The 27,209-nt window shown below is 34.7% G+C and overlaps 1 protein-coding gene and 1 long non-coding RNA gene across 2 annotated transcripts in view; one reads left to right on the top strand and one right to left on the bottom strand.

Annotated features, from left to right (window-relative positions):
* Positions 1-27,209, bottom strand: part of LOC137398368 (integrin-linked protein kinase-like) — a 229,753-nt gene that overhangs the window by 123,704 nt on the left and 78,840 nt on the right. The gene's annotated exons all lie outside the window — the stretch shown is intronic.
* Positions 4,338-27,209, top strand: part of LOC137398936 (uncharacterized) — a 90,416-nt gene continuing 67,544 nt past the window's right edge. Inside the window, exons 1-2 of the long non-coding RNA XR_010979069.1 lie at positions 4,338-4,448; positions 5,951-6,062. This is a non-coding gene — a long non-coding RNA (uncharacterized lncRNA). The remainder of the gene's footprint in view (positions 4,449-5,950; positions 6,063-27,209) is intronic.

The raw sequence follows: 27,209 nt of genomic DNA, 5'->3' as shown, positions 1-27,209 counted from the left end.
GACTTGGTGTGATATCTGCCTTTATGAGCAGTGCTTGAAGTGCAGATCTAAAGCACTGCACATCCAGGTTATTGTTATAGCCACCCTACCTTTTCCATGATAGATCGTATAGTGGAAAACAGAGTCTCAATGTGATCTTGGTTGATCTTAAAGGTTATGAAGTAGTTGATATAAGGGTAGTCGCTGAAAAGATATTGAGCAATGCTATGTACAGATTTGGCTGCTGACTCAAAACCGATGAAGGTTTTCCTATTATTTTCCACTAGCAGCTTTCAGCTTGGTGTCTTTAATTAGCATAGATAGCTTATGATATTGTTGAGAACTTCTTGTTTTGAGATGAAGTTCTGTCTTGTTATGGACAATTCATGATATATCTGGGGTGTTGTAGTCACCTCTGGTGACATTTAACTAAGAATATGGTCTTACTGTTACGTTTATGACTTAAAAACTAGTGTGACAAGCATGCTTTCACTGCTAAACTCATTGATCAATAGAAGGCTCTGATGCTGTGATGCACATCACTGCGATGTAACGTCGTGAAAACAACAGCCAATTATAGGCCTCACTTTTGCTCCATTGTAAGGATAGCTATTCGCCAATCTAGGGTTTACTATATCTATGACAATAACCAAACTGTCATGACTACGTCAGAAAAATAAAGAGATTCCAAACTACGGCGAAATTTTGTTTTAGAGTTTTTAAGAGTTTGTAATCACATTTCCACATATTTGGCACCTACAACACAACAGAGTAAGACATGGTGAATCTTTTTATACCAAAAAACTGTAATGTGAATTTTGTTGCAAGTCAACCTTTAAGGCTTGCCACCTATTTTTCGAAAAGTGTTGGTATCGATAACAAAGTCCAGGAAAGTAATCACCTCATCATCCTTGTTGGGGCAGACCATAATTAGATTTAATTGAAAAAAGATCAGAAGAATAGCAAAAACAAGATAAGTGGGGTAACTTTTGTACTAGTTTATGGCGCTCGAATAAGTTTTACAAAGATGGACTCCTTTTAATTCAGATTTAACTATATTAAATGCAGCTGAGCATCTATATATCATGGTCAAATCACTGAATTATAGTTATTTGTGTATTATACAAATAACTAGGAATAAATTAGTTTTCAGAGGTTTAGTATTTTGTATTAAAAGGTTTAGTGTGACCAGACCTCTTAATCTAAAATTAAGTAGTTTGAAGATGTACTTTGTATGTTAAAACATCAGAGTGCCTTACCAACTGCTTTATTTCCTAAAGATATTTTTTGATTTCCTGACTGACTAGATGATCAACTTTGTATTGATTATTGTTCAGATGGTGATTCTGATGAAAACAAATTTCAACGTCTTCTATTTTATTGTGTTATTTATCAGTTTTTGCATCTTCTCTTATCTAAATTTATCATGGAGAGTAACTAGTCACACTAAAGGTTAAGGTTTTTGTAAAGTCTTCATGTTGTTTGAGCAGAGATTTTTCATAGTTTGGGGGAAAGACTCAGCGTATTTTACCCTTTTCTTCTCTGATAATTCCTCATCACCATATGCTTTGCCAGTTTTAATTGAAGCTACACTCAATACACATCTATTAGTACTTTAATAGTAGTAGATTTACTAGTGTAACATTATAGTGGTAGATTTATTAGTGTACCGTTACAGTAGTAGAGTTATAAGCATACAATTATGGTGGTGCAGTTATTAGTGTACCGTGATAGCAGCAGACTTACTAGTTTTCTATTACAGTACTAGAGTTACTGGTGTGCCATTTAAATAGTGAAATTACTTGTATATCCTTATAATGCAGTGCACATAATCTTATTAATTTTGTCATAATTTTTAGTCGTTGGTTTCTTTGCAGCGCAGTAAAACAAATATTGCTTTACTCTAGGTGCCAATTCTGTCGCTCTAGAACATTCTATCAGTTTTACTTTAAAGGCAAATATGTTTGGCCATGAATTTATTATTGCAGGTCCTAAACTCAATTGTTGCAATCCTCTTAGTTTACCACCAATAATGTGATTCTATACTTATATATTGTCGGTGTATTTACATGTATCATAAGGTAAATACATGCACTCATGACAGTGTGTGAATAACCTGTATGCTCTGATAGCCCAAACACTTTCACTCAGTCCCTTTAAGGTTGAGTTATTCATGTTCAACTGTATGTTTTATTAGAAATGTATTCTTGCAGGCCGTACACGCCAATACCAGAAAGGGATGAAGACATAACCACACTGTTCATGGACACGCTAGTCACTGACAGGAAGTGAGTCCCAATTTGTTCGATCGTTGTTATGTTCATACATACTGTATTTCGGTTAGTATTTAAAGTGTATATAAAGTGTACAGGTGATGACGGTATAATGTGTATGGTTGATAACTTTATAAAGTGTACAGGTGATGACTCTATAAAGTGTAGATGTGATGACTGTGTAAAGTGTAGAGGTGATGACTGTATAAAGTGAATGGATGATGACTGTTGTATACATTGTACAAGTGGTGACTGTATAAAGTGTACAGGTGATGACTGTATAAAGTGTACAGGTGATAACCGTATAAAGTGTACAGGTGATGACTATATAAAGTGTACATGTGATGACTGTATAAAGTGTACAGGTGATGACTGTATAAAGTGTACATTGGATGACTGGTCAAAGGGTACAGGTGCTGACTGTATAAAGTCTGCAGGGGATAACTGTATAAAGTGTACAGGGGATGACTGTATAAAGAGTACAGGTGATGACTGTATAAAGTGTACAGGAGATGACTGTATAAAGTGTACAGGGGATGACTGGTCACAGGGTACAGGTGATGACTGTATAAAGTATTCAGGTGATGACTGTATAAAGTGTACAGGTTATAACCGTATAAAATGTACAGGTGATGACTGTATAAAGTGTACAGGTGATGACTGTGTAAACCATATAAACTGTATAATGATTCTAACTAGGGATGCTAAAATATCATTCTTTATGTGAAATATGGACTCTTTGATGTTTTAGCACATCTACTCTTTTCTATGAGGACTTAGTCTATGCCTTACGCTACTCTATGGTCAAGGAGATCGGAGGTCAACTGGTTATTTCTGAAGAAGCTAGGCATACCCTTTCTAAGTATCTGTATACTATATACATGGTGAGTTCTTGTTTTATGTATCTATAATAATAGTCTGTACTGTAGTATAATACAATGCATATTTTGTGTGCTTGTTTATGACTCCAATGTACATAAGTGTGCATATATTTCATAATAACATCTTACTAAGAGCAGTGACAAGTATTGTAGTTGCTTGCTGTTTGCCGTTAGCCTGGCACATTGCAAATGGCTAATTTGATAAGCCAGTTATCTACGGCTCTTACTAATAAGACTCATGAAAGCAAGTACAAAATGACGCTGCGCCGTAACGGAGAGCGGTAGCTTATTTTTATCCACATAGCGACATATCCCGCCAAATGAATTCACCAATCTTGCGTAGAATAATTGGTAAGATATTTGCCTGGTGATGGAAGGCTCCCAGATCAAATCCAGCAGATTGCAAGCTTTTAATTTCAGGATATCAATAACTATAGCAGGACAAATTGAAGTACTACCACACAAACTTTGAGATCTGTATAATAATAGATAAATTATCGTATAATACAATGCGTGTATTTATATGCTAGTTTATGACTCCAATGCGCATGTGTGCGTATATTCCATAATAATATCTTACTAGGGACAGAGGTGGTACTATATATTGTAATTGTTGACTTACACTTAATAGGTACACATTTGAGTGCTTCTCACACAGAATCCATTATATAATGATATAATATATTCTACCCAACTGTTGACATTTAATAGGTATTCAGTCAGGTGTTTTGTTACATAAACTCCTACATATAATGATATGTATCCATATATTTTACATTCTCCTATCAAGGTATCTTTATCATAGAACACATTTTGTGAAATCAATGCGTTTCTTTTAGCTCTTCCCAGAAAACAATCAGAAAATATCTGAAGGGATACAACAACTAATAATATTTATTCATTGCCATGCCAATTAAACTAACCACTCTGACCATCTTCAGGTGTGAGATATACTTCTCTATAATTCACCATACTCTTCCAGTATTCTACTCCAGCTCTCTGTATTACGTATTAGAGGTTGTAGAATAGACAACTCCAAACCTCTGTAAATTGACTTGATAATTACAAAAAATGTATAGTGAAGTTGGCATGAATAATCAGACAGTGTACAAGTTATTTCCTGTTCCATCGATTTGCTACATTTTGTTAATGTACTTACCAGGTCTATTCATATACATGTTATTATACTGACAGGTTAACATGAGGCTGATCTGGAAACATAAATGACGACTCCGTTTAAGCTAAAAATGAGTTTTCTTCTCGAGAGTTGTGTCCTCTCCGCAGGACTCACAGCGTAATGTTAGATGAATAAATGGTAAGAATAAATGGTATTTATGTTTAAAAACATGAATACTTTGAGCTCTGTAGCATATAATGAGCAAGCCTAAGTTTTTTTGTGTTGTGCACTTCAACTTTTTGAAGTACAACATAAACATGATAAAACATGTCAAACAAGTGCCATCATAATAAAACAGGGAATAACAATAATAATTATAACAATGTGCTGATATATTATTCCTGTTTTTTCTCTTCAGTTCGTGTTCAATCTTTTAAATAAGCAAATATAAGAACACTTTGAGATGCTTTCAATATAAAGCTTAACAAAAATCAACATCCTTGAATCAGCTTTTACAAAAACACCAGATCACAGTCATTGATGTCCTCACATCAACTATCTTTCCTAATAAAATGATATTATCAGCTTCTGGCTCACACGCTTTCCATTTTCCGACCAATCAATATCTTATCAGGTGACGGCATCTGGCAACAGTTTTGTTCACATTTTCCAAGCAAATTTATTTTCATGCCTCCAGCCTTACTTCTATTATAGCACTAGTAGAGTTTTCATGACATCCAAAGTGTTTGTAAGACAGTTGGAAGTGAGGCTACGAACAATTGATGGCAGTTTGAGGAGTGTCTCTATAGGTTAAATATTGTCTATAAAATTGTTTGTATTCCTATTTTATATCAGGAGTTGTCACCTTTTGCTGTAGGCTGAGAACACTTCCATGAACAATGGGAGATTGTAGTAAAGCAAAATACCATAGCTTAGTAAACAAGTTTGGCTACTCTTGCTAGCCGCATAGCTCAAATCATAACTACCATGTACAACTTTTATCATATTTTCTAGGTGAAACAGACACGCTGATTGTGATTTTATTGTACTTAAAATTAAGATTGACCCACTAACTTTTAAAGTAATGAAGGCTTTTTTACAGCATTTTAATATCGGTCTCGAAAACAACACAATTGACACAACAAGCTCTGCCCATAAATATTTGACGTAGCATAGCTTTTTAGGAACGGAAATTAGGGGTGTTTAGTCTGATTTAGAATGATAGAGATGGATGTCTTAAAACACATTGTTATTTAAATTCAGCCTTCAGAATAATTTCAGTCTTTTCTGAAAGGTAGATGAGCTATTTAACATTTCATATTTAAAAATAAGCTCAAAAAAGTGTGATAAAAACGCTAGATTGTGATAAAATCGTGTTTTTGAGCTCATTTTTCTTGATGTTCAGCCTATTAAACATCCTGTAACTAGCTACAAGCAATTTTAAATAGTTTATCTACCTTTCAGAAAAGACATATTATTTTGAAAGCTGAATTTAGAAAATAATGGGTTTAATATACCCATCTGTATTTCTTTTTTTTAATGCTTCAAGCATGACTTCAGACAGACAGACACGGCTCTTATTTATAGTAAAGATCCTTATTGCTATTGTCCTTCTGCACTGAACTTGTAGTATAACTTTAGTCAGTGCTTCATAATAAAACTGTTTTCTAACAATTACACATATAAATATATATTTACAGGCTAGTGGACTTCTTACTGCTCTTGAGTCTCAATGTAGGGGCAGTAGAGCTAAAAACAGAGGGTTTCCTTGTACCTTGTGAACCCTGTTTCGCACACTAACTGCAAATGCAAGTATGTGATTTATTAGACCTAGCGACATTAAATTTGGAGTAGTCAGCACAATATTGTGAGGAAACAACTCCTTTTGTACCTCTTCATTTTAGCATATTCATGAATCTTAGCCTAATAAAATAGTGGTAAAAGATTTAGTCAATAATAAAGTTATTTTATTTGATGATACGCAAAGTGGGAGGGTCAGTATTTTTTTCTGTAAACAATATAGTTGAACTTCAAGATGTGAGTTTAATTCATACTGTGATCAAACTCGTACATCGGTCAAACCGAATATCAATTGAATTAATCCCATTTACAATCACTGATATCAAGTTAATGCATTTCTGTGCTGGAAAAAATGAAATCTGTGAATTATGGAAATAATCAGGTTTTCTAAATAATAAATACTTAAATATCATCTAACAGTGCATGATAAAAGCAAAGAAAAAGTGTTACTACGTCAAAGAAGGATATTATTTAGCTGTCTAACTTTAGCAACGGATTATTACAGCCAATAGAAGTGGAGGTGGCTGAAGCAGAGCATTTTCTTAACTTTAAACATGAAGGGCATTTTCCTTGGTGACAAAATCAACAATGATATGGATTAATTCCATGTTTTTCAACTAATACAAGAAACTATGTATTTGCAAGACTATAAAGCTGTTTTGTTAACTTTCAACTTAAACTTAACATTGTATATTTAATCATCACTCCTATTATTGTTAGTTATATCATCATCTGTTATATCAACTGTTGCTAATCACTTCTGTATTAACAGATAAACTGAAAATATCTATGACAATTCTTTATGCGACGTTATCGACACTTTGTTTACTAGCTTGGTGACCTTGACCCAAAACCTTTATTCACGGCAATACTAATTATTTACAGATCCCTCTGTTTTGCTACCTTTTGGTGGGTAGCGTTTTTAGTTTTGATTTGATCCCTCTGTATCTACACGAAGTGTCTATTCATCTACAAGCTATTATACTGTCAGGCAAATAAGAGGCTGACTGAAAAGACCAGTGAGGATTCTGTGTACCTTAAACTTGAGCTTCTTTCTAAAGAGTTGTGTCCTTTATGCAGGAATCCAGAAGGAATGTGGAATGAAGAAACGGTAAGGTTTAAAAGTATCAAAACATTGAGCTCTCTAACATAGCGCTAAGCATGCATGTTTCTATCTAAGCAAGTAGAAGTTCACTGTTAGTGTTATCTTTTTCTATACCTTGATATCCAATAACTCTGCCATCTATGGTGATCAAATCCAACTCTTGCATCAATATCACCTGCAATGAGCAACTCATTTTTGCTGGGTAGATTTTTATCATGCATTTCAACTGGTTGCAAGAGTTTTCTTGGTTTTTATCAAAAATTTTCATAGTGGAAACACAGGAGCTTATGACAGACAAGTACATATTTCTCTGTAATGGCTAGTGCAGAGTCATTATCCTGTCAATCACTGTGATTGGGTCATGCTCTATTTCCTAGGCTATGTCTATTCTGGTAGTAAAGCCAACTCCAGCCTTTTTTTGTTTAAGCACTTCTCTGCCACTCTAATAAAATTTGTTGCCGCTGCTTACTAAACTCCTTGATGGCGTTAGACGGGTCTCACAGAGTGCTGCGATAATAATGTGGTATATCTGAAATTCTTTAGTTGACAGCGTTAAGGTACAATCATGCGTAACAAATGATTCGTTTAATATGACCGAATCCACGAAATTAACAGAATTCACAGACTTATCCAATCGAATATCACAGAATTATCTGAGCTGTTCTTTCACACCAAATTCTTTGACGAAACGTTTTTAATTCGTTAGAAAAGTTATTAGCGAACACGATTCTAGCAGCTTTTGCAATTAGTATAGTCCAAGACAGATATCGCGACACACAATAAAAGTATGAGTGCAATTCAACCGCTTAAACTGATGAAACTGCTTAGGTTTTGCTATTGTTGGTTAGCGAGCACGATTCTAACATCTCTCAAAACTTATGTAGTTCGAAGCACATATGGCGACACGCAAGAGAAATGTTACGGCAATTTGCTATAGTAAATATGATGGAACTGACTTGATTGCGCTAAAGATGACAATGCTTTTACCACGGAAGTTTTGCACCTAAAAGGAATTTGTTATTATTAAAAAGGAACGATCTGTAGCCATAGTACGAACGAACGATTAACATTGTACGAACGATAAGAACCAACAACAGCGCAATCTAAGCAGAATTATCGTATGTACTACATATGCTGAATTGCATGGGTACTTTTATTGTGTGTCGTAATACAATTCTTGGACTATACTAATTGCAAAAGCTGCTAAAATCGTGCTCGCTAATAACTTGTTAGCCAATTAAAAGCGTTTCGTCGACGAATTCGGTGTGCATGCACATCTCAGATAATTATGTTATATTCGGCCGAATAATTCTGTGAATTCTGTGAATTTCGTGAATTTGGTCAGATTAGGCGAAAAATTTGTTATGTGTGGTCATTCCTTTAGACACGTCTCACACAGAGTGCTGCAATATTAATCTGGTTTATCTGAAGTTCTATTGTTGATGGCGTTAGACGGGTCTCACAGGGTGCTGTGATATTAATTTAGTATATTTGAAGTTATGTTGTTGACAGCGTTTGACAGGTCTCACAGAGTGCTGCTATATTAATCTGGTGCATTTGAAGTTATGTTGTTGAAAGCGTTAGACATGTCTCACAGAGTGCTGCAATATTAATCTGGTATATCTAAATTCTGTTGTTCAGGGCGTTAGACATGTCTCACAGAGTGCTGCGGTAATAATCTGGTATATCTAAAGTTCTGTTTTTGACCGTGTTAGATGGGTCTCGCAGAGTGCTGTGATATTAATCTGGTAGATCTAAAGTGTTGTTGCCGCCAGTGCAATTTTTCATTATGATTGATTTGAGCTATCACTACCAAGAGTTCTACTGCAATTAACAAGATGGTCTTGTTACTCCTTTGTTTCCTTCCTAACTGATATTTCACTGAGTAATGGTGCCAGAGCTAGAACCCTGTTCTAGCCGGACGATGGTCAAGTTGGTATGATTAGTATTGATTTGAGTCATTTCCATATATCTACATGTATAAGGTTTAAAGAAACAACAGTTTTTGTTTTACTAGAGTCCCTCTCTTGGCAGTAGAGAGATGTAATCTAGCGAGCAAGAACAGGTCTACACATACTGTCATCTTTGGTCTGCTGCTGCGGGTAGCTTAAGACTAACTTTATGTTTTCCTATTTTTGAGTGTGGCCATAGCACACCTTTTAGGAAGTCTAGTCGAACTTTATGTTGGGTATTTTACTTCATTCTAACAGAATGCCCAAATACACCTCAGTTTGGAGCTGGTAGTGCCAGTTTAGTCTCCGGCAATACGACCCTCGAAGCAGGTTGTGTATTATCCGATAGCAGGTGCAAGTATCAGGTGCGATGGTTAAACTTAATATACAGTAGACCCTTCTAAAACGTAAATTATCTATTCCAGGAACCTTTACCTTATAGGATTATCTGCAGGCGTAATGAATTGTCAAGGCCATTTACTATGAGTGTAGTTGGTGAGTATAGTGACTATCTGTTAGTTATGTACACCCAGTCAGCAGTTACTTGTATCAGCTGATATTTATTTGGTTGTTTTGTTTCTTCCGGGTTTATGATTTTTTACATTCACTCTATGCAGATGTTAGACCCTTCAACTTTCCTAAATTCCTCTCTCAGGCTGCGGAGCGAAAACACTTGCCAGGCGTGAGCTCACTGCGAGATTGGGATACTAAAACAGCCATAGGTCGTGCGGAGATGTCTATGTGCTATTTATTGCATATCACATCCGCTATTGTAATTGCCGGTTTGTTCTATTTTGTTGTCATCAAGAGAAGACTTCGACTGCGCTCCAGAAAGTGTCCTCCGCGAGCTGAGTCTAACCTTGACTATCATGAACCAATTTACTAACCAAATAGAAAGCTGTGTCACCAAATTATTTATATTTTTTCTTGCAAATTTTGTGCTAGCATACATGCCATCTTCTTGTATGTAGAACTTTGTCTGCTGGTGCTTCTTTTGTTTAGCCAATTAACGTTCTGCTGATCTGTTATAAGTTTTTACACTAGCTTTGCCAGGAAATATATCTATACGGACACTCTTAAAATTAGCAATAAATCGCTGCAACAAATTGAGTGAATAATAACAGCTATAGTACTATTAGTACTTGCTGAAGTTGCTGTAGTACTATGGGTAAGGAATTGATGCGTTGGTCTGACTTAATTACTATAGCTGTACTAGGAGTAGTGGTTAACTTAGAGGGAGCCACAGTTCTACTATGAATAAAAAGGATACTTTGTAGACACAGCAGTACTTTCTGTCAGATGTAAACCTATTAGAAACTTATAGTGTGCCAGTGTGAGGATCGTGCTGCAAGATGTTGCTTGAGAAGTCAGAAGCAACATCATGAAACTGGGTGAGAATTTATTAAATTTGGAGGATTGTAACTGACTGTTACCAAAATCAATAAGATTGTAGCGGTTCTAGCAAGCGCATTTGATGCTCTGAAGCACTTCAACAACACAGTAGGCGCTCCTATAATGTAAATAATCAGTTCCAGGAACATTTGCGCTATAAGGAATTTACGTTATAAGGACAGTAAGATGCATGTAAATTGCGTAATCTGTTTTAAGATCTTTCAAGACTCATCCCTTTAGCCATGCAAAAAGGTAAAACTTTACCTAACTCTTTTAATTTCTAAGCTGTACTGTAACGGCAGAACTATTGCTCACCATCAACAACTTTCAATGATCAATCCCGCTGGTTTTATAGACCATGATTGCGGTAAATTTACAACAAGTTGATAGGGACTTCAGATTTCCGACGTTCACTAACAATGATTTGCTTATTTTTCTAAACGACAAAGTCTATCCTGCAAAGAAAAGCTAATAACAAATAGTTTGTATGTCTACAATAAGGCTACTTTTTACTATACAAAGCAGTTCTACCTGTTTGTTCATTTATTACTATCCAGGAGTCAAAGTTAGAATAAACATAGTTTTCGACGATATTCCAACTCATGACACTAGGACTAGTAGACCGAAGCTAAAGCACCTGCACCAACTGATCACCTTTGTGTTTATGAACAATTGCGCAGCTATCTTATTCACCTTTTTGTCAACACATTTAATGATCTATTACAACAAACTAGAATGTCGCGAAAGTTATATACATATAATAGATATCCTGATGTGCGTACGGCATCTTTTCTTACTTGAGTGCAGCAAAATAAACTAACATTTAAATCGATTTCAAAAATTTCCACGACTTGACACTTAACGTTACATGGAATTCTTCACGTAGTACGAAGTAAAATCTTTTCATAAAATTTTACACTATTCGGAAAGTTCGTTATAGGAGCATCTACTGTACTAAGGTTGACACATTTTGATCTGTTTAGTTGTTGGCACTTTTTGTTTTAAAAGGCAACTCCAAATAAACTGTATACGCTTTTCAACTTTGAACCCTGCTTGGTAGCTAGTGAGCATTGCTTGGGCAGCTCATAACTGACACAACAAGAAATAACAACTCAGTACTACATAGAGTGCGGTAGAGACAAAATTAGTATAATTATGCCATATCAAAGTTGCGTAAACCAAAATATAGTCTTCTTCACCTCCAATTAACATGATAAAAGAAATCAACTAGTCTAAGGTGAACTAAACTCAGTATAAAACTAACTAACAGCAGTAGTAGTATATAAATAGCTTCCATATCAACTGTTTAGTAATGTTTTATGCACAGTCTGTAGTACAAAATAACATGAATGCAAGGGTCATGACCTTTCAACCTCTACATGAAATAGATTCTGTAGTACTGAGCTAGCTTCCCAGTGAAATTGACAAATATAAACAGCTAACTAACACTAAATAAAATACTTTTACATTGTGTTCTCATGTGGTCTATCGGGGTATTTCAACTGGCATAAATATTACCTGTAACCTAAGGGAAGGTTATCATATTTTACGACTATAAGAAAAAGCCTCAACTTCCCAGTATTTCATGTGATCCACATAAATAGTCAGTAACTCCATATTGGCCCTTAATACACTGTTCTAAAAGTTGTCACTTTGTGTCACAAAATGCTTCGTGTCGACAGATTTCAACGAACAAAAATTAGTGGTGTACTACTATCTACTGAAAAACGCGTAACCTGTGGGGTTCCACAAGGTTCAATTTTGGGCCCAACACTGTTTTGATTTATATAAACGATCTTTGCAAATCATTAAAATACTTACAACCTATTCTCTATGCAGATGACACCACTCTTTTTTTAGAATCAAGTAACCTTAACAGCATGTTACCTCAGATAAATGAAGATTTGGAAATCTTCCGATGCTTGCGCATCAGTAACCAACTCACAATTAATATTGAGAAAACTAATTATATGCTTATGAAAAATCCGCAGAACAAATTTAATTTAAAAATGCACTCACTGCATTTAGGAAATAACATATTAAAACAGACCGATCATTTTAAATTCCTAGCTGTTTGGCTTGATAATAATCTGAATTGGTCTACTCATATATCTAACATACTAAAGGACCTTCGTCCAGCGGTTGGACCTTTCTATAGGTTATCAAAGGACTTCTCACGAGAAATAATGATTACATTATATAACTCCTTGGTGAATTCTAAACTTATTTACTGCCTCGAATCTTGGGGCAATTCGCCTGACATATTTTTAAATAAAATTAAAGTCTTTCAGAAAAAGCTAGTAGGTCAATGGGTTTATGACATATAATTCTGACGAATTATATGTCATAAACCCATTGACTATCCATCAAAAGAATTGTTTACTCAAACTAATAATTTTACCTATAGGTAAGTTATATACGTTAAAGCTGCTGCTAAGGGGTCATACTGTATTTTATTCATCTGGGAATGGGGGACCAACACACTCTTATAGTACTCGTCACTCTCTTCTAAATCTTCATATTACCTTGTTTACATCTAGTGCTGGGCAAAAAACTATTAAATATCAAACAACCTTTTATTGGAATAACTTACCTGACAGATTGAAGAAAATTGTAAACAAATTTGACTTCAAAAAACAAGTAAAATGCTATCTCCTGCCTCTCTGACTAGGGTGGGCTGAGGCCTGCCTTTGTTCTGCCGCTGTTGACTGTTTTTGGGGCTTGCGCAACATTAGCTGGGCTACAGCGCACCTATGGCTCCATCATCATTATTTGGTGCTCAGGTTGAGTGAATTTTGCTATACTCTTTTCATTTTCTCACTAAATTGTAATTAACCTGATATATTTACTAATTTGCAGTTTATTTTTCTGTATTGTTTCTGTTGATGAAAATACACGCACACACGCACACACACAGCGATTGCCGTTTATATAGTAGATACGATGAGCTTTTATTTACTAAATTCCTTTTTGCAGCTCAAATAATACTAAATGATTATTAAAACCATTTCAAACACCAAACTTCATTGGGAGATGTGTGGCCAGCTGAAACTATATACTTACATGTAACTGCTAGCCACCTTTTTTCTCATTCGTAAGAGCGAGAGACATTCAGCCAACTCGGAATATGCCTTTTAAACTTTCAAACAAAATGTTACAATAAAAAAGGACAACCACTCATATAATAAACAAGACAAATGTAGGAAAACAGAAGTGTAAATAATGCACAAATAGTATTAGTAATCTTCCATCAGCTTACATCAGTTTCAAATTGACAAATTGTTATCATCTAATATCACAAACAAGCATTATCGTACTTGCTTCACATGCATGTCTACTGACCACTAAACAAATTTTTCTTTGTTACTATGCAAATATCTCAAATATAAACTCTTACTACACTCAAATATCATTTTTTGACAGTTTAACTATTGTGCTTTCATTTTGTTCCCAGAGCAGATGTTATAATGCTCTATGACAAGCTAGAAGCTTCACTAGTTCTGTTGAAAAGAAAGTTCCACTGTGCCTACCTTGATATTTTTTACAAGTCCTACGGGTTAAATCTAAACTCAAAAGGAGACTTATCAAAAAGATCTATAGAAATGATACTTTCCAAGGAAGTGAACCTCGGAGTTAAACTTTTTTATTACAGCATGAACCGAACATGGTGGAACTATCCAGAGCTCAAAGAACAACACTTCTGAGAAGAGGTGAGCATTTATTAGGAGTTACTAACTCCTGTAATGTTTTATGATTAAACTTGAGCAACTAAATGGGATGACCAGTAGTGCTAACTGATCGGAACTCAGGTAGTGTAATACATAGTTTCTTGATTATATGGTTATGAAAGGCTTGTGTAATGGCAACGAACATTAACGTAATGGTGAGAATTTACTAGTTGGTACACATTCTACATTAACATCCAGAGGTCACTACAAAAAATTTGCGTACATCAATACATATTATTTACAGTATCATGATATAAGTAACAAATATATTCACAACAGCAAGTTCTTCATATACGAACTAGTTGTGCTACCCGGCGTTGCCCGGGTAATAAAACAGACTTTAGTCAGAAGACTGATTTTTATCTAACATACATGTATAACAACATTTGCCATTCTAACTTTCAAACTGAATATCATGAAAAAAGTGTTAGTTCAAATAATATAGTAAAAAATAAAAACAACTCTGAAGGTTTTCAAAGTTTGTCAAACAACTTTCAAGGTCATATTTAATAAATGAATAATAAATAGTAATAATCATGAATAAAGTGTTTCATGAAGGCCAAATAAATTAAAAAAAATGAAACGATTATAAAAAGGTTTAGATGTAAATGTGAATTAATTAGCATGTAATAGCTAAATGGAGTCGGTTTTGCTACGATTACATTAAATGATGATTCGGTATTTTGGTGATGATACAATTTTTTTGAAATGAAGTAATTGCCAATATAATAGTATATGTAAATATATAGCCTATTTCGTTCAAGACATAACATCAACAACAAGGTAGCAATAGGTCATGATTTCAGTGGAAATTCATAACATTAAAGATGTGGTAAAATGTTAGAAGTAGGTCATTATGGCAGCGATAGGTTATAATGCCAGAAATAGGCCATGACTTTAGCCATAGGTGACAATGTCAGCAATAGGTCGTAGTTTCAGCTATAGGTCATAATGGCAGCAATAGGTAATAATGTCAGCAATAGGTAATAATGTCATTGATATATCATCCTGCTATTGGCAAGTGACGATGTAACTGACAGGTCAAATCACTTATCACTGCTCAAACTACTGCTGACAAGTCAAAATAATGCTTAAATAAAGCTTACTTGGTCTGTCACTTTATATTTCAGACATTCTGTTTTTTTGCAGGTAAAACATTTTAAGGATTTGAACGGAGAAGTTAATTCTTACTGTTCAAGAAAACATGAACTAGATGAAGGAGTCTTTGTCATACCTGCGAGTGAATGGCATTAAGCTTTTCATGTCCCTCCTCAACTCTGTTCTTACCTCCGCTTACCGAACATAAATCAAAACATGATCAACTGGATCAATGACTACGCCAATAAAAAATGCATCTTTTAGTTCAATTATGGCATATAAAAGTATTTGAGGAGTTTTAGCTATTTTAGTTCCGTTTTAATTGCACTTTTTTTCTACCACCCCTAATTTCTTTTTGCCAATCACACATCAAAAATTGAATTGAAAAATTTACTTTCATATATCGAATCGGGCATCTTTCTTAAGGACACTTTTTTTCAATATCATTTTAAAACAGTTTCCAAATTTATTTTACTAAAAAATGCAAATTTGTTTGCACATTTATTCTGAATTTTTGAATAAAATTTGGCTTCAGACTTTTTTCACTTCTCTGGCTCAGATCTACACTAGGACAGACAGTAGCAACTACAGTTGAAGATATGCAATTAGGACACAAAATTGTTGACTGATGAATCGATAAGACCACGTTCAAATAGCTATGGCTGGAACGAAACACCAACGAAAGAAAAAAATATATATATACATGTATATATATATATATATTTATATATATATATATATATATATATATATATATATACATACGTATATAGTTTGTACGTATTTACATCATTGAGGGCACGACTTTAGCAAGTTCTAGAAAGTAATGTGGATGTTTCAACTATCTTGAGTAGCTAAATATATATGAGTTACATGCGTACGATGATTTGTATCTATGTAGTACAAACAGGCAAAAACATGAAAATAAAACATGAAAGCAAAAAAGAAACAAATAAAACATGAAATAAAATAAAACATAAAATGAAACGAACAAAATATATAAAAAAGTGACACAAAGAAGATAAACTAACGATATACACTATATACATACATTGTACAATATTGCTCTTATGTACCAGTCTACATCAGTAAATTAAACACTCAAATTTTTTCTGCAGATGTAGGGTTTTTTGTATCTTCTACTTCCTCGCCTTTACTAATTGGTTGCACCTTTTGAATACTGATCGCGTGCATGGCCTTCGACTCTTCCAATTTGTCAGTCGTGAGCTCATCCTTACGCTTGCTTTAACAAGTTTCTTGTCTTTAATAACAACTGCCACTTTTGATTGGTTGCGATCATATTCCTCAGCAATATTAAAAATTTGAGAGCCTTTTTCCCATTTTTACGACCTACAGTTATGCCGTCATGGAATCATTTTTCCTGCATATTGTAGTAGTTGTGTTGGTGTAAGATTCCATAGCTAACGAGGTAAATAGAAATTTTTGTGATTGTATACATATGCTTAATAAAAGTTCATAGTAAAAAGAAGTACAACGCTAAAAATGAATATTTGTTCTCGCTTGTGTACTTCTCACAAAATTTCCTTCATGAAATGCTGATTTGAAAGAAGTCGGTCATTGTCTCTCTTTTAAATGTTGTGAAGATGCATCTGGCAGGCCCCATTTTGGTGTCTTTGTTTTTTGATGTAGGTAGTAAGCGCATCGGCTACCAAATTTGAACTCAAACGAAAAATTCTTTCAATTTGCATGGTAAGATAAACTTTGTATGATGAGGTGAAAATCTCATATGCTCCACTTCGTATAATGATACAACTGTATATCAGGATAATCGTATCCTGAGGGCACACTGTGCCTGCATTTACAGTTAAGGTATGAAAAAGGGTCCGCAAGGTACAAAGAAAGCCTCTGTATTTAGCTTGACTGCCCCGACCTCGCAACAACTTTGCATGGGACTCTGTAGCAATAAGAATACTACCAGCCTGTAAATATATATTTATATGTGTATTTGTCAGAAAACAGTATAATTACGAAGTACTGAATAAAGTTCTGTATACTACAAGTTCAGTGCAGAAGGACAATAACAGTAGGAACATTCACTATAGTAGCAGCCCCATCTATCGATCCGAAGCCCCGCCTAAAAACTACAAAAAATTAAATGCACCAAGCGGGAATTTAATTCCGATACTTGGCTTTACACACTGGCACTAATCACTATAATTGCTGTACGAGTTTGTAAAGATTAATAATGTCACATAATATCAGTTAAATAGAAGGAGCGGTTAATCAAAATGTAGCAATCTTTTCAACCTTTCTTTTATTGTGGCGCTCAAATAGGGGTGGTGTTCAAATAAAGGTGGCAATCAACTAAAGGTTTCGTTCAAATACAGGTTTTACAGTAACTTAGTATTTTAGTGAATAAATATTGGAAGTTACAAGAGTTATGATTACCACAATCTGCTTTCTCACACACCATGAATCAATCAGAATGCTTATATGATTCAACAATCTTTTATTCAGGTGACTGTAAATGCGATACAATAATATGATGTAACAGTTCATCTTCTCACCCCCAGCTGCTGCTGACCTCTTCCTTGTTACAGAGTTTTAGTAGTGCTTTTTAACCGTATTCTGATACATTCAGCTTTGGTAAGGACAATGGTTAATACAGAAACTTTAATATTTGTTTGCACACCTCTATCATATGATCATAATGTATACTCACAACCAGATGTTAAAATCAGCATGATGGGGAAGTTTACCTAGGACTAATATATGAAATTTTAACATACATTGTATGTAAAGTGAATTTGGAAAAAAGTATTAAGTTTAAGTATAACTTAGAACAACTTTTAGTTTTTGTTACCAAAAAAATTCCAAATTTAAAATGAAGCAATTTATAACGAGCGTTTTTTTTCCATTTGTCATCAGACATGAAGATCTCTATTGGTAGAAAGCAAATAGATTGTTAAGGAAAAACTGAAGTAATACTACAAGTGCCGTGCAGCAGAACAATAATAATAACAATCCTCCATAAATACCAGAAAATAAAAAATATTACTACAACACTTAAAAATTTTTTAGGCTTATGATTTTCATTAACCAGGAAGATTCTTAAAGTCCAAGGCTCACCAGGATTAACTTATAATGAATATAATCTTGCTTTGGAAATGTTCTGAAAATTGTGACCAGATGTGGTCACCTGAAGATATCGATTATTCGGAAGCTGGAGAGTGTGTGAGCAAGAAGTTGATGAAATTATTTCTCTAAGAAAAAGGGTTGAGGTAAAATAGCTGATCAATGACTCTGATCTGGTGTTATTTTTATAAAAGCTGATGCCAAGATATTGGTTTTTGTTTGTGACGTCATTCTATCGTTGTCTGCCATCTTTATAGTTTTATCATTAAAAGCCCGAAGCTTCTGCAATTAATTATTGCAGACAATGCTTTTGTTTGCAAATTTTTTATTTTTGTGTTAAAACAACACCACAAAATATTATTAATCAAAAAAATTACGACCGTTTTCTACAACTAGAAATTCCCCTGTCATACAGTCCACGACCAAAGTGATACTGGAAAAAAGAAAGGGTACTGATGGTTGAGAAATGCAATATTAGCAGTCAAATGGCACTGCAGTGCAATAGGATAACTGCAATGGTAGCTGTAGTGTACTGGGTGTGAGTGTTATTATATCCAACAAACCACAAGAATGAAAGGAAATTATTATATGTTTATGTATCTCCCCTGCAATAGGGGAAATGCAATATTGACCAATATTTGAAGTAAAATGCACTGATATTATTAAAATAACCAATATTATTAATATAATAAAAATAGAAAACCAATGCACAATTTTGTTTACAATTCCAAACGTCATAGTTAACAATATCAAGAAGTTGTGATGTTTATATAGATTTTTAGAAAATATATTTAAAAAAGTGTTTGGTCATGACAAACAGCAATAATGAAAGGAAAAGATTATATGTTTATATCTATCTACCTGCATTAGGAGAAATGCAATATTAGAAGTAAAATGCACTGATATTATTAGAATAACCAATATTATTAATATACTAATACAGTAATAATAGAAAACCAATGCACAATTTTGTTTACATTTCAAAATGTCATAGCTAAAATTATCAAGAAGTTGCAATATTTATATGGACTTTTAAAAAAAACTATTTAGAAAAAGTAATAACAGTAACATAGTGCCCATCATCGATGTTGTTAGTGTGACTATAAGACTTCAATAGTCATCCAAACTTATAATTAAATATGGTAATAATCTCATAAGAATTGTTAGAAAAAAAATATCATCGTCATTTCCTTTACTTTCACTGCTTTAGACATTATTTAAAATACCAAAATACTCAAATGTGTCCAAAATGTCAGTTACTTTGAAATCAGCAAAAAAGAAACGATTTCAGTACTTCTAGGTTAATCACAAAAACCTTCGGCAATTCGACAATGCTATAGACTGGTGAAATGTGCACGTTTTGTGTGAAATGTGCACAACCTAATAGTTGTATTCTTTGTCGCTCGGTGTTTCGTTTGCCAGTCATAATTTTGATAAAAGTAAAGCTTGGCCCGTTTTAATAAATATTTTTGGCCGAATTATTCTGTTTACTTATGTATAATCCGATCAGATGGGTTCGTTTTAAGATATTGTGGTAACATTTCATAGACTTGATAACATACATGTACATACAGTGGTGTGCATAAACTTGGAATCACCAGTTAAATCGTCAAATATGTATGTTTATATGCTGTTGTCTAAGAAATTCTTTGGAGTTAAGTGCCTCAACCCCATCAATATATATATATCATTTGAAAGGGAAAATTCTGAAGAACAAGATGATGCCAAATATTCGAAAATATTCTCAGATTTTTATCGCTGGGGGTGGATCTACCGAAAGGCAGACTTATTGCAGGCTATGAATGTTGTTAGTGAAAATTGATAAAATAGGATACAAACAAACTCTTTTATACAAATTGGTGGCCCTGAAAAGGGCCGTTGGGTTATTGTTGGTCTTCAGAAGGACTGGTAAGGTGTCTTGAGCTGAGCATTAGTATTTTATTGGCCAGCCCTTGTTCTTGATCACCATCTGACACCGTCGAGGCATGCCGTTTACCAACTTTCTGAGCTCTTCAGGAGTGATGATGTGATGCCAAGGATTAATATAAATCACTCAGAAATGATTGTGTTAAATCAATCAATGCATTGTTTGAAAGCACATCTTCTGCTGATCAGATTGATATATAATATCTGGCATGGCATCATAATTGGCGGAAAATAGAAAGCAAATGGAAGATCCATTCGATATAGAGTGAACAAAACAATGTGATTCCAAGTTTATGCACACCACTGTATTTAAATAGGTTTATATGTGTTTTGTATCGTTATTATACTTTAATGACTCTATAAAAAAATGGTTAAATTTGTTTATGAGATTTTGATGCCAGGGTTTGTGACATTGTTGATGAATAACTTTCGAAAGTTGTGTGCACATGGATTTATCATAAAAACTCTCAAACTTCGCTCCGCTCATTTGGTCGTGGGAAGATGGCGGTTTTTTCGTGAACGACCGCATGTGCAAACAGGGTGATGGCATCAAAAAAACCGATGGATTGGTTTTTGTTAGCAGTTAACAATACCTTAGGACTTATTAAAGAACAAGAAAAAATATATAATAAGTTGCACTCTAGACTATACTCATAAAATTATAAAAGTAATTTCTAGAGACTTAAAATATAGTCGCCCCTTTGTTCTCTTAAAGATGACTCTTCCACTTAATCTGCTGACATGTCTGCCTGCCATGATGAAGCTGTATTGAAAGAGTGAAGTACATGAGTGAATATGCATTCTTACATATGGGTTGAGAGTTAGCCTTCGTGCCCAAGAGTGGAACTATATTTTTCCACTTTTCAATTTGGAGTTTTTTAGTTTTTGGGGCTCTTGGCTAGTTTTGTTGTATTTCCGTCAACAAGGGTTTAATAACTTTTAGTATTCAGTTTTAACCCAAATACCGACCATGAAAGTTTCTCAAATGACCATCTATTTTAGGGATAATGGAGGCAAGTGGCTATAATCCCAATAATTCAAATTGTTGTCAATTACACTTTGACAATGCATGCATTTTCTGAAAGCTGACAAAGTGAAGAATCGGACTAGACCAAAATTTGGGTTGTAAATGTTCATTAGATACACTATATTTGACCATACATCATAGTGAGATGATTTCTTAAAATATTTCCTGAGTTACAGGAGTTGTAGACCAATGTACTGCCCTTCTGTTGGAGATCTTGTTACAGAATCATGTGAGAATAAGTTTGAAAAATATCTGCACCAAATTTCTGAGGGTTAACTTCATTATTTTTTCCTTTTATTGCAGTTTTATTTTCAACCGATGAACGGAAAATTAAGGAGAAAATATAAACTAGCAATATTTGATTATGCAGACTAAACTAGATGAACACAAACAGAGAATTACAATAAATTGATATTAATTAATACAATATTAGTATGAATAATACTAATTAAAGTAATTAGAGTTTACAATTGAGGTTCTCATAGCAGCCTGAATGGCAGCTCATTTTGCATGATGCACATGACGCCCGGGAAGGCTTGCGAATGTTGGCAGACCGATTAGAACACACAACACAATCGTTTTCCCATTTTTCGAGAACCTGAGTTAGTTCATGGCCATCAACAGTGTCCTGTTCTTTTTCGTTATCAACTAAGGGCCCGCTAATGGCATCCCTATTTCAAACACCTAGCCGGTGATGTTCATTTTAGTGTCAGGGTTTTTCAGCTTAAAAAGTTTGTGGCTGTTACGAAGCGCTATGTCTATCAAGTTTTAGGCAACTTTCACCCAATATGTTTTTGTTGCACGTTCGGCTGCAATATGATAAACTTTCTTATTGCTTATGTCTACACCACCCATACCTTTATCGTAAAGCAAAACTATGGCAGGTTTTTTCTGATCACGAGCCCTGCGAGAAGTACGATGGGTGACGGGTTTTGTGCCAGTAGAAAGCAGCAACACAGGCTTGCGCTTGGATAGCTTATCACAATAAGCACAAGCTAAGATAATGCCAGAGCCACCCTTCATATACTTTGAGTCTTGGAATTGTAGGCAGGCATCACCTAATGATTTCGGGTAGCTTTGAGAGTTTTGTCGAACAGTCAAACAGCATAGTACCTTGGGCAAACAGATCTTCTGCGAGTGAAGGCTTTGTGCAACAATTATCGGTTACCATATGATAGCCTTTATTATACATGTTACAACTAGACATTTTTTGTTTGAAAACTGCAATCGCTTGCCCCTCTTCAGATTGATGGTCAAACGCTTGGAGGAATAAAGCTCTATGTGCATCACATAGCCTGCCTTACTATCGCCCAGCTGGAATTTCTTTTTGGCCAATCTTGAGTGGTGCTTATTTGACAAATATTTCCACGACCAAACACGAGCAAAGTGATTGTTTGGGAGATTTATGATTTATGATTTTTAGTGGATATAAATGTTTCCGCTGTCCATGCCTACTATGCTCTCATCAATAGAAGCAAGCTGATAGGAACAAAAATATTGCTTGAAGGAATGATTGACTGGGTTGAGAAGATTTCACATCTAGTACCAGAAATCAAGGCCTTGATCTCCTTGTCGAGGTTGCCGTTAATTGTTGCATAGATGAAAGAATCTATGAATTAGGACAAACCAGCTATAGCTCATCGTATTCCTGAAAGAAATACTATGAGCATACAGAACCATTATGTGTATGTTTGCATGCAGTTATAGATGAAAATTGAATTTCTAGTTTAACATAGACACTAAGATGCGTGCAAAGTTGACCTTCAAAATTCGAAATATTGCATGCACATGTTAAATGAACTAAATTCATGTTTACATGAGCACCTAAGCAATTTTTTCTCCTACAGCAATAATGATTTTATTTCTATTGAAAACTCTCCATGTTTGTAACATCGTTTCAGATAGCACACTGTTTTTCTAAATTCTACAGGTTTGTTGACGTATAATTTTGTGTCAAGTTTCACTCAGCTTTCACACAAACTTGATCATCTATTTGAAAAAAACTGCACTATGCAGATATACGTGTAAATACCACAACTGCCTGTAGGCTCCAATTCACATTCAATTCATGACATGTGTTATAAATATTTTCTTTTATAAATATCTGCGTAATTTCGTAGCGTAACTAAAATACAAATGTAAATTTGATGTGAGGTCGCTTAACAAAATAATGGTGTGTTCATGTTAGGGAACTATTTTCTCCAGTAGTCATAGGTGGTTTTTTTTCACTATTCTCATGTTTATTTCGAGTGCAGTGTACCTTTTCATCTCCTCAGCAGTATGGTCTTTCCAGTGACGAAACCGAGTGTCAGGTTTCAGTGAGCCTAGTGAAGCTGCAGACCCTGTTGCATACCTACATGATAAAAATTATGTAGCTCAAATGTATGCTAACTAAAAGGAATTAAAGGTAAAATCAATTCATGCCATGATTGAGCCAGAGATGAAATTTTCTGAATGACAACCCCAAAGACTCATGTAATTCAAGTCATTATCAATAAATTGACTGAAAATTTTGCAACTGAAGATCCATGAAGTTTGTAACAGTTTTATCATAGTTCAGTACCTAATTGTCTCTCTAACTATAATTGAAATGAATGCGGTTGTGATTAATGGTTCGAAAAATTGGAGAGGGGTAACACGATCATCAGGTGTGTTTGTGAAACCAGGCTGCTGCACTGTAAAATCTGGCACATCATCAGCAAGCTCATAGCTCTCACCCTCAACCAGGTCAACAATAACCTCAGTCCAGCCAGCATCAGGATTAGATTGCACAGCTGCCTGTCGGTCACGTACAGCTTGTCTCGTTATGCCGGATATCTGGCCTTGAGCTCCTTGTTTGGCGCTTTGTAGACCGCTAACAACCGGGGATACAGCTAGAAAAAGAAGACCAGCAATCCAACATTGATTGAAACAACCAGTAGACCAGGAATTTGTTGATAAAATAATCACAAGAACAATTGAATATTGAAGCTACATAGCAACTGTTTCAATATTTGTTCATTTATTCATACTGGGTACGAGCACAGTTGGGTGTGAGTTGATGCAGATACTCAGCACAGTACCTTGTTGTTGAATACTGAGGTTTGACTGTAGGTCACCCACTAACAAGGTGAGACAACCCTGAATCAGAGTGAAATAGCTGATAACTTTCATTATTATTCTTCTTTAATATGCATATTGTTGTTGCTTTTTACACCAGTTACGTTATAACAAGCATCGCTTTCTCTGCTATAATACTGTTGATAGACACATTTTAGCTCACCTGCTCTCAGTGGTCAAAAGCCTACCAGGTACGAATATTGTACTCATCTAGGTACTCAATCATATTTTTATTGCTCGCTATTTACGAGTGTAAACAAATTTCATATCATCACCCCTTTTATTATCTTACTACACTCCAGTGATCTACCTGCTACTACTTGCTCCTTAAACTTGTCATATTATTACCTTCACAAGTGCAGTACTATTAAAATAGTGTAACCCTTACTGTCATACTACTTTGAAATAAAAATAAATAAATAAAATAATTTGCTGAAGCTAAGGATATACTCTAAAATATTAACTGCCTTTTGTGTTAAAACAAATCAATCTGGTTTTTAATGTTTGCTATTCGTGAGTGTAAACAGTATCATATCATCTGCCCCTTTTTTCTCTCTCACTACACTCCTGTAGTCTATCTGCTACTGCCTGTTTCTTTAACATGGCATCTTATTACCTTCACAAGTGCATCACTATTAGGTGTGATATCCTGAGTAGCAGAATATTTAACAATGTCATTCATGTGTTTATTTATTAACCTTGAGCACTGCTTTGTTTTATTATTGTTGATTAAGGAACTGAAACTTCATTTCCTCTGGATAAATTTTTGCTTTTTGATTGAGTGAACGATGAACTTTGCAATGATTATCACCCAGGTGATAATAATGGGAATACATGTAGTTAAAATGAACTTACCTCTTCAATTTAATGACTGTACAGTAGCTGTGCCACTATTGAATGTGTCTACAACTTTTGTCTGTCAACTAATCATCTTCTCCTGGTTCAGGGTTCACAATTATAACTATTTTTGTTAAGCTGAAGAAAGTTCTAATTTCCGTGGTAATTTAAATCCATTTTTTCCCTTCTTCCATACATCAAGATCTATTCTGAAAAGAAAAAATGGTCTAAAATGGAATAATGCAAAAACTATATTTACCATAATAAAAAGTAATGTTTTTCCATCTGTCTGACCAGCCAAGCCTGAGAGGTTAGAATAAAACATCACTTTCAACGTGACTCCAAGTCATGAGGTTTTGCATGGTAGAAGTAGATTGTAACATCTGCATAAATGGCTGCCTTTGTGGAATTATGAATAATTTTGCAGTTACTGTTATATTTTTAGCCTGTGTTTTTTTCCTGAAATGCAATAAAAACAAATCCTGCTTCAAGTGTTATCAGTTTTATTTTAAAGGCAAATATGTTAGATCATAAATTTATTCTTGCAGGTCATAATCTCAAATGTTGCAGTGGTCTTAAATTACCACAAATAGATTACTGCTATATTTCTATCTTGTTGTCGTATATACATATATCAACTGGTAAATACTCCGATCGATTCATGCCTGCGAGTGGTTAGCTCGGCTATTTCGCACTGGCCCCATAATCTCTGCTTCTGTTTATTCTTGATATACAATTGTTTGAAACTTTTCTTTGTTTTCTTGTTCGTGTGTATGTAATTGTATGTACTATACATTTGATGAAATAAATCATGCACACACACACACACACACATGCACACACGCACGCACGCATGTACACACACGCACACACACATGCACTCATGACAATGCATGGTTAACTTGTGTGCTCTGATAGACCAAACACTTTCACTCGGTCCCATTAAGTTTGGGTTATTCATGTGCGACTGTACTTTTTATTCGAAATGTATTCTTGCAGGCTGTACACAACAATACCACAAAAGGATAGAGATAACCACACAGATGTAACACAGAGTCTACTATAGCATGACATCGATTAAATCTTTTACATTTTCTGTCACTGTATATTTATGATTTATCGCACTGTGGGAAACCAATGCTGTTCTTTCAGTTTTTCCTTGAAAACAATGAGTTAATATCTGAAGGAATACACCACCTATATTTATTTATAGCCGAGTTACATGGACCAATCTCAAACAGCATCTGGTCTGACCATCTTCAGGTGTGACAGATACTTCTCTATAATTCATTAGACTCTTCCAGTATTCTACTCCAGCTCTCTGTAGTACAGCATAAACATGAACTAACTAGACTAGTTGTGACTAACAAAAGTTAAAATAATTAACTAGAGAATAGTTATGTTTATTCTCTTGAATGAGCTAATTTAGGAACACTCTGAGATGCTTTCAATGTAAAAGCTTATTGTTAGCGGCTAACAAAAACCAGCACCCTTGCACCGGCTTAAATAAATACCTCATATCAGAATCATTTATGTCCTCTATCACCTCAACTCCCTTTCCTAATGAAAGAATTTCCTCAACTTCTGGTCACTCTCTTTTCATCTTCTATCTTATTAGGTGGCGGCATTCGGCCACAGTTATTGTTGCCAAACCAAGTTTTTTTTTATTACTCAATCCTTATGAGATTGGGACTTTGGGATCTCTGTGTGTGGCTGATGAAAATCATAAGCCTAAATAATGCTCAAGTGCTACAGTTATGAAGTATAATTATTACTAGTACTCTGGCAGTTCTGTGGGTCATGAGAGATCATCATGTGCAATAACTATGTGCACAATTATTCTATTATTATTCAATGCCAGTATATGTTATTATGGCTAGCATTCTGGAGTTCTGTGTG

Source organism: Watersipora subatra, chromosome 6 (genome assembly GCF_963576615.1).
Source record: "Watersipora subatra chromosome 6, tzWatSuba1.1, whole genome shotgun sequence".
Taxonomy (NCBI): Eukaryota; Metazoa; Bryozoa; class Gymnolaemata; order Cheilostomatida; family Watersiporidae; genus Watersipora; species Watersipora subatra.
The sequence above is the reverse complement of the archived record's forward strand: the minus strand, read 5'-3'. Positions and strand labels throughout refer to the sequence as shown.